The following is a 9,299-nucleotide window of genomic DNA, read 5'->3' as shown; positions in this document are numbered from 1 at the left end:
ACTAATGATCAATTGATTAATGAAAAATAGGCAGCTATACTTCTATGTGCATGTTTTGACCAAAAAGATATTCAATTAACAATGTTATGCTCAGTGTTAGTACTCATTTTATTAAGATATTTCTGACAAACACCTATTTCAGTAATACAAGCTGACAACTGACAGCTATAATAAAACCTGTAGACTATGTAGACTCGTCTCCCTCCACTGAATCTGAAATGTCCTATCTACCTAACACAAGGTGGACTAACCTCACCTTCCCAAAGGGAGGAGGGGGAGGGAGGAGGGGGCGATGTTGAAGTCAATAAATAAGGACAGCACAGGCGACTCGAGGCAGACGGTGTTCCGTAATTCACATCTCGGCGTCCCAACATGTGTTTGTGTAGAGTTTGTGCTTTACAGTGGTGGTCCTGTAGAGAGCGGTAGATAGTTTTAATAAGTGGTTACACAGCCGAGCGCTCGCCTTACTGTACTGTACATAAGCGGAGGGAGGAGCGACCGTGTAGTATTTCTTTTTTGGTTCTTTCCCCCTTGTCGTTGCAACCCATCCAAACGTTTGTGGAAGGCAGCGAGAAGGGGAAACAAACTACTCTTTTTCACGCAAATACAAACGCTTTTTGTAGGAAGGAGGACTGGGGGAGCCGTGTGAGTGAGGAGCGGAGATAATTTGACGGTACGAGGCGCAGCGGCTTGGCAGAGGACCGGGCTCGGGAGTGAAGTGGGGGACGTGTAGCCATCCAGCGCCGCCGCTTACACTTGTGCAGTAACCAGAGGAGCTCCCGCTGACTTTCTCCCGCTTCATTTCCGCCCTAATGCCCTAAATATCCAACCCGAAACTGGCGTCCAGACCGCGTGGGGGGTAACCGACGGTAAGTGTCGTTATCGGGCTCCAGCCTGCCCGACGTCCACAGCACGGTGTGTGCATGCAGTTGTTTGGCGGTGTTAGCTTCAGTAGCCTGGGCTGGTTTGACAGATCAGATCAGCAGCCAAGGTACACACGGTGTACTGTACAGGAGGAGAGCTCTTATCTTTGTTGATCTGCGGCCATTCTGTCCACTATTGTATCACTGTGCTCCATGATTGTTGTCGTTTAAACGCAAACACTGCCGGATGTTACTGTACAGCAGTAATGGTGCCTTTTTGCTGTATTATGCTTGTACTGTGTGCTGCACACAGGCCCCGAACTTGGATTTATGCCCGCTGCACTCTGGCGCGCGCATGGTCCACTCATGCATGCACATGTGCACACACACACTGAGACAGATAGCTAATCGATAACCATCACTGGATACAATACACCCATAATACTCCTATGGGGAGCTTTTAGTGTGCGTGCTGCTCATTGTCTGTTCATTTATCTGACCCTAATTTACTTTTCTCCTACAAATGTTGCAGAAGTGACATTTAGCCTACATATGTGTTGACATTCTTATTTCAAAAATACTGTCAATATTGTAATATTAATAACAATATTATCTAAATGAGGTACTATAATTGAGGCAAGTCTGTACTGAAAGGGACAACTTGCATTTGCCCACCTTATAAGTGTTTGTAAACACCATTCAGTGAGTGCACTGGCTCATGTGGCTCATTAATATTCACATAATTCATGCATCTGGAAATATAGAGGATTATTGTGTATAATGGCCTCTGTGATGTGCACAGACTGGCATTCAGAGTTCATTAGTCCATTGTTTTCCTCATGGTTATATTATTGACTGTAATACAACAGATGCCCAGCGCAGCCCACATGATCACTATCTGATGTGTATTGAACTGCCAATATCAGAACAGGGCATTCTGGTTGGAAACAATGTGTGTTGCATTAAAATTGCCAGGGTTGGATATTAAATTACCACAGATGTTCAAAGACAGCATAGCCCAGGGAGTTGACTTGACATGAATGCACAGATTATAAAGGAACTCGAATGATAAATGTTGCCAAGGAACGGTGTAACAATACAGGCTGATGTCCCACAGCCCTGACTGACTGCTGACAGGCTGCGCTGACACTTTATCATTCACTCAGACCATGCGAAAATCCCCAGGGAATATAATCTCGGTGCATGATTGAGCACAGCGGATCACAAATATAATGGTGACAGTTTGCATAGTGCATTTGCAGCTGTTTGTGTGTGAAAGCCTTCATCACCACATTACAGTGCTGTAATAATTAAATCACTCAATGTAACCACTCCGCTCAAAGCCCTTTCAGGGTCTCGATTCTTAGTCACGTTCATTTTCACAGTAGTATCTTGCACAGTGCTGATAGAAAGTGACAGTCTAAAAGCTGTATGCTCTCGCAGCTGAATCCATCAAGCTGGCAACACAAGCATTTCCTCTGGCACGCTGAAGCTTATTTTAAAAGGCAGAGAATAGATTTTCTGATCATCATGGTAACCAGTGAAAATTTTAAATAATTTAAACTCTTAGATGTTTAAGTTGTTGGACTCTAGACTTTAAAAAGGTTGTAGTCTCTGTGCAGTGTTTATAGTTATGAATACAGTAAATCAGGAACACATCTTTCCTAAAGCTTTTCTCAATATGGTGTAAAAGTTATTAAATGTGTTTATTTTAACATAGTGAGTTTAATGTCAGCCAATTTACACCTCAAAGTGTACTTAAGTGCAAAGGTGTCTGGAAGGTTTATAGTATTAATAAATGTTTCTGCTATTATTATGTAAATGTATATGGTCCTAAACCACTGCAGTCTTAGGATTTTATGCAAAAAACGGCTAAAATAAAGATCATTTATGTCAGATGAGCAGGTATGGCACCAGATGCCCACTGTTCATTAATCATTATCCCTCAGTTTAAATCGCAGTGTTCTCTCCCTGGGTTGATTATTAGCCCTGGACAAACCCACCATTCAAGTATAAACATTTTCTCCAAGGATCCAGTTTTAATGCACCAAGTGTGGGCCATGTAGAGGGTAAAATCCCATGTAACCAAAGGCACATGTGTGCTCCATCTGAAACAAGCTCATCTCAGCATCAAGATGTTTTCTCACACACAGGTGATTTTGGTCCGTTATTGTAAATATTTTTCCCCATGCAAAGTAAAGCAAATGGGAAATATTGGCTTTGTTCCTGACGGAGTGATGTAACAGTGTTGTACATGAGATCTCTTCTCTTCTCTTCTCTTCTCTTCTCTTCTCTTCTCTTCTCTTCTCTTCTCTTCTCTTCTCTTCTCTTCTCTTCTCTGTTGGGGCTCCTTTAGGGGGCCAGAGGTGACCTTCTTCAGTCTTTCCCTGCAGCGAGCACCCCAGCGGGCCTCTCTTTTTGTGGCCCTGTTTCTGTCTGTCTTTCTTCCTGGCCTCCTTGCCGCCCCCCCCCCCCCCCCCCCCCGAGTCTACTCCCATCCCTTCCTACTCCCCATAGTGGGGCAACAGCACTGAATGCTTAGAAACATAGAGCATTCACTTATATAACCTCGGCCATGTAGCTGATGTCCTGGTCTGTATCTGTTGTATAATGATGTCAGAGCTGTCTAGAGAGGCAGAGGGCATGCTGGGTAGGCTAATATGTCAAGAGCTATTCCTGAGCTGAGTGTGGTGAGTGGGTTGAACTCCAGGGTTGCCTCTCATTTCCCCCTTTTTGTTCCTCACAGGGTGATTTAGGAAAATTCCTCAGATGTTTTATTTGTCAGTTTCAGTGAAACGTGTGAACAACGCCTTCCTGTATAAGGAATGTCTTTGACATGGCAGTAATTGTCCTGAGGGAACAGCTTCACAGTTTGCCCCATTTGTCAGTCTGGATATCTCAAGACATCGCCGCTGTGATGTACTTATGTGACTTTGGAAGACGTTGTAACTGTAGGTCAGTGATGTTGACATATTTGGTGCAGATTAGCAGAGGTTAGCATCACACGTGAATTGTTTAATGCTGCCCCCTCCGCCTTAGATGCATGTCTTACACTACAATAGAAGGACATGGCTGTTATTCCCTCTCCTTTACATTGGCTTTGACCTCACTTGACTGTTGCTCATCCTTTAGAAGTGGGGCCCCAAGTCGCTTTACCATGTTGTCTGTGTTTTCGCCTATGACTAATTAGATTATAACACCATATGCTGTAGACTTGTAGGTTTGTTCATAGGATGTATTCAGCCAGGGCGGATGCAGCCAACCACAAAATGCCATATCATCACAAAGGGTTTCTGCACTAGAACTGAGCTAATAGATATTGTGGCAGTGTACATTATAGCTTGTTTTAGCCAACATTCTGTGATTAGATGCGTCACTTCAACAAAGCCATCTTTATAAAGGAGCATGTTGAATAGAAATGTTTGAGATTTGAGCAAACAAATTGACTCCTTAATGCATGAAGAGATTGCTCAGATGACTAACCAAACATCACGCGCCTTTGTCTGTTTATGCCTGTGCATCATTATGTATACTAATTAACAGTGTGCAAGCATGAAAGAAATCATGATTGATGACCTGCTGAATTGGGTGTACTATAGGAGAGCTTGCCAGCCACTGATTGAGAGCCATCTACCGCTCACAAACCTCCTCTTGTTCCACCAAATTCAGTCATGATGGGAAATATACAGCATGTACAGCCTGCTGCTTCAACTGACAGAAACTGAAATGACAGAAATGCCAAACGGGGTCAGACGTAAACAAAGAAACAGTGTCACTGCTGCATAGTTTGTCAACTAGAGAGCACCAAGAAGCTGGTTTTTGCAAATTGTAAAATGTCCTGTTTAGTATGTCTCTGGGTTATGTTTTATGAAAAAAAATCTATCAATGTTGTACCTGCAAGATTTTTATTTTGTCTGCCAACAGCTAAATTTCTTTCAGTATTTTAGATATTTTGAATGTTTCAACTGCAAAATCTCAGCAGCGAGCAACATACATTTTAATTTTTTAACATTTTCTGGTTCATTTTCCGGTTGTAATTTTAAATTCTAATATTAGAAATTTAAGAGGTTGCTGGTAGCCATGATATTGGGGGATCAAGCCCAGCTCGCCTGGGATTATTGCAAAATAAACCCATTCAGTGATCAGATTGAGTTCTGACTCGCACTGTCTTTGCGTTTAGTGATAATGACAACCACGCTGTATACAGTGTCTTTATGTGCAGTAGAGACCATCTCGTGATAGGATCACACCAGACCTGTCAACAACTGCTCAGAAGTCTTTTCCACATTATTACTCATGGGTCGGACCAAACCCATGTTCGAAGTCGGCCTTTGTTTTGATCTCACCTACACACCTGTAAAGTTGCAGGTCTGTATGTTGTACGGTTGTGACTTTATCGTGGTGACAAACTCTTACCATAGAAAGACAGACATATAGACACCTGCCAAAGTTCTCAAAACCACCTCTGTGGTAGTACGACCACATTTTACCATGATGATGACACACAGACTTGCAATGTGAAAACATAACCAGCCGTATAATACAATATATAGTGTGTGCGTGTGTGTGTGTGTGTGTGTGTGTGTGTGTGTGTGTGTGTGTGTGTGTGTGTGTGTGTGTGTGTTCATGTTGTGATTATATGTCAATTAATGGACTCATTGTTTCAGCTCTCATTCAAAGGCCGGGTCACGGGCAGTCATATGAAGTCTATTGAGCTACAGTCATTAGTGTCTTTGAAAACTAGGTCAAGTCTGCTGATATCTATATGCAGTGGGGGGCCAAAAGAAGAAGTGGTCTCAGACATTTGGACCCCACTGAATATCAGTAAGAATAATAGATTACGTGCTTCCTCTGTCCTCTCTGCCATAAAGGAAATGCAGTGCTGTTTCCTGCTGTAATGGCTGGCACACAGATTAATGAGTGTGTCCTCACTGGCAAGTCAAAGCTCATTAGCTGAGAAGAATGAGGCTAACTTTCCGGCGTGGTTGTTGTCGCTGGTTTATGTTGCACTCTGGGACTCCTGAAGCTCCACTGCTGATAAGCATGCCGTCATGGTGAACACGACAAGAGATTATCCGTGCGCTCTGCACCGGTGTTCACACGGACCACTGGGGGTCCTGCTGTCTTCAAGATACTGTGACAACCCATCCCCCCTAACACACAAACACACTTGCAGACACATGACATCAGATGTCAGGCCGCTGCTCCAAGTTTGTGGCTTGTTCTCAGTGTTTTGTTTTTTTTAACTCTTAATGTGTGTTTGATTTAGTTTTATTCTATTGTAGTCGTTTTTTTTCAGTTGACTCTGTTGAGCAGTGGTTTCTATGCAGATAGTTACCAGAGGCTCCCCTTTGTCTTTTTTATGCCTTTGTGCCATTGAACTGTTGTTACTCTCCGCTCAGCCAGCTTGCGCATCATCAGCTTCCAAATCATTAGGGAAAATAATAACTTGTAAAATGACCTTTTTTGGCCAAAGAGAGTAGCGGAGCTGTTTTTACACAGCCGCACTTCTTTCTTATTAACACCAGTCAGCTTGGCTCTGCCTGGGCACAACTGGGGCCACTCACAACTGGCTTCTCATCAACGGGAATACTTGGCACCGAGGCTTGCAAGGTTTATTTTTGCCAGGGCGAAGCGGAGCACTTTATGAGGAGGAGTCCATCCGACGTTTGCTGGCACTGAACCGCTCTCACTCCCTCTCTGTGAGAGCCTCTTCAATTTAAGCAGCAGTATCAAAATTTACTCACAACACATTTGCAGACATGTTAGACAGCAAGCAATTCCCATGACAATAAAGTGACTACTTTTTTCTCTCCTGTCATAAACACTGAGTCATTGAGGCGTGTACAGAGGGATTCCCTTCATGTGGATTATAATAATAATGATAATAAACTTTATTTATAGAACAGTTTTCATACAAGATGTGCAGCTCAAAGTGCTTTAAAAAAAACAAACAAAAAAAAGAAATTGCACATTTAAACAAGGGCGCATGGGAAGACAATAAAATTAGACAATAAAAAGACAGTATATAAAACAGTAGATTAAACTGGCAATAACAATTTCAGTCTCTGTGGCCCTCGGGCAGAAGATAATCAGTTTATAGTCAGAGTTCCTGAGAGGAATTAATGTGTGATTACAGGTTGGTTTGTATGTGGGGACTTGGAAATAAAAATGATAAAAAATAATCGGAAATTTACTCAAAATTGTTATGGTTTTGGGAGATGTATTAAATCATTAGTGGTTGCTGGATATACCTGCACTTAAAGTAAATATAACACCTGCTGAATTATACACATGTGCTACAACTCAAACAAATGATTGTGTTTATTATTGTTTCATCTGCCGACTAATTTCTGAATGAACTGATTAATCATTTAATCTAGAAAAATGTACAGAAGTGATGAAAAAGTGCTTATCACAAGTTCCCAGAGCTTATGGCAACATTGTGAAACAGTCAAAAGCCAAAAAATATTCACTTTACAATGGTAAAGAAAGATGGTGAAAATGAACCTTAATAAGAAGCTATTTTAATAATCCTTTGAGCTGTAGGACATTGTAGAGTATTGTATATTTGCTGGCCTGTGTGTATATAGACAAATGATTTTTACCACAATCAGCCACCTCCCAGTGGTAGAGGAAAGCACGGTTGATGGGTCTGATGATTAAGTCAATAGTGTTAAAATGCATGTGATAAGAGGCAAAAGAATTAATCTGTTACACTGCTACCACTTGGAATTTTTCCATGCTTCAACATATTATCTGCTGAGGTAATGAATAACTCTGAGCAAAGAGATGCTTATAAAACCCCACAATTAGGATTTTGGCTCAAACCCAAGTCCCACTATGGCCACTCCGCTCCTCCAACATGTACTGTATATGGGTCAGTATTTTATTACTGTTGGGGGGGAAGAAACACACAAGTAAAATAGAATAGTAGAATAGTTTGACCTTTTTAAAAATCCTATCAGAGTGAGTTTAATGCTTCTTCCTTTGGTGTTGTTGTAAATTAAACTTAACCAGGATTTAGCTTTTTTGGGTGAAGCTAGAGTTTGAGATGTTTTCTCTTTTTAAAGCCTCCACTGCTCGAATTCCTCTGCTGGAATAACCCTGAATTTGGAGCTGGATAAATGTCTGTCTCTGCCGAAAAAAAAGGCTGGAGTTTTATTGCTCCCTGTTTTGTAATCTGTCATGCTTGAGGAAATTTGGATGGACCTGTTCCAACGCCTGACGGTTTGGCAAGCTTTAACAAAACTCCACCTCTTGATCATTGTATTTTTAAAAAAAAAATTTATTGGGGTTGGAGCTAAGGCCACTTCTAATGCCAGACACCTATAGTAGTTTTGCTACAATAATTACAAGACCAAAATAAAGACCTGTAGTTGTACAAATGGCCATCAGAATAGAAACATGTAGCTTCTCATTAGGGCCACGGCCGTTCAGTCCAGACAGTGTGGAATTACAAGTGTCAGGAGTGAATGAGGCTTTAGTGCGCTGGTTGTACTCCTCAGAGCAACTCGAATATCTCATCAGCTCCACCTGTCATGTCCCAAATTTGAGTTTGAATTGATTTCAAACTGGACATTATTTAATGAATGTTGATATAGAAGTGGATACAACGGTCAGGTGGGGTTAAGTTTGTACTTCTTAGTGTGACAGAAGCTCCACATCACAAGCATTCATCCGTTTCTTTAAACTAGCTACTGACTCTTTATTTCATTTATTTTTAGCCATTTCAACTTTTTACTATTAGCTATTTCAATAACTTTTAACTATCGACAGTTAAGCTACAGACTCATACGTCTTTGTTTGATTTATCTAGACATGGGATGTACCGGGATTATTTAAAAATTAAATGTTAATATTGTGTTAATGATGCACATATGATAATATGGTGATGGCAGATATGAGGCCTTGTGGATGTTTTGTTTAGCAGTTTATCTGCTTTTCTTTTCCCTTCATGCTTAATTGTTCTTTTTGTATAGTTATGGTTATAGACTTATTTTCCAAAAAAGCGATGAAACACACAATAAACTAAGTTAAAATGAATTTGACTGATAGCATTATCATTATTTATGTATTTATTTCAAATCTTCTACAGAGATGATAATGTTGTTATCGTGAATTCTTTTGGCCACAATAATCAGTGAAAATCTGATGACAGCCCTCATCTGTACTGAAAATGTTTATTTATAATTAGATATCGGCAAAAGGTTGTTCAAGCTTACGAATTGTTTTGTAATGGTTTTGATATGTTCAGTTATGGCAGGCTGCCTCTCTCTAGCTCTTACTGTACAGCTCTCCTGTCAATTTAAGGCAAGGTGCTTCCTCAGTTCAAGAATGCCCTAGATTTCGGTCACATGTCTGGTTTCCACAGCAGTCAGGTCACAACCTTGTCTGACTGAGGCTACAAGTGAGTGTATGGGTGCTTGTGACATA

At 41.2% G+C, this 9,299-nt stretch overlaps 1 long non-coding RNA gene across 1 annotated transcript in view; it reads left to right on the top strand.

The window, feature by feature from the left end:
* Window positions 1-514: 514 nt before the first annotated feature.
* LOC111655450 (uncharacterized) overlaps window positions 515-9,299 on the top strand; it is a 55,570-nt gene continuing 46,785 nt past the window's right edge. Inside the window, exon 1 of the long non-coding RNA XR_002760807.2 lies at window positions 515-869. This is a non-coding gene — a long non-coding RNA (uncharacterized LOC111655450). The remainder of the gene's footprint in view (window positions 870-9,299) is intronic.

Source organism: Seriola lalandi, unplaced genomic scaffold, assembly GCF_002814215.2.
Source record: "Seriola lalandi dorsalis isolate HSWRI2012SDOR001 ecotype SW California unplaced genomic scaffold, Sedor1 jcf7180002054317, whole genome shotgun sequence".
NCBI lineage: Eukaryota > Metazoa > Chordata > Actinopteri > Carangiformes > Carangidae > Seriola > Seriola lalandi.
The sequence above is the reverse complement of the archived record's forward strand: the minus strand, read 5'-3'. Positions and strand labels throughout refer to the sequence as shown.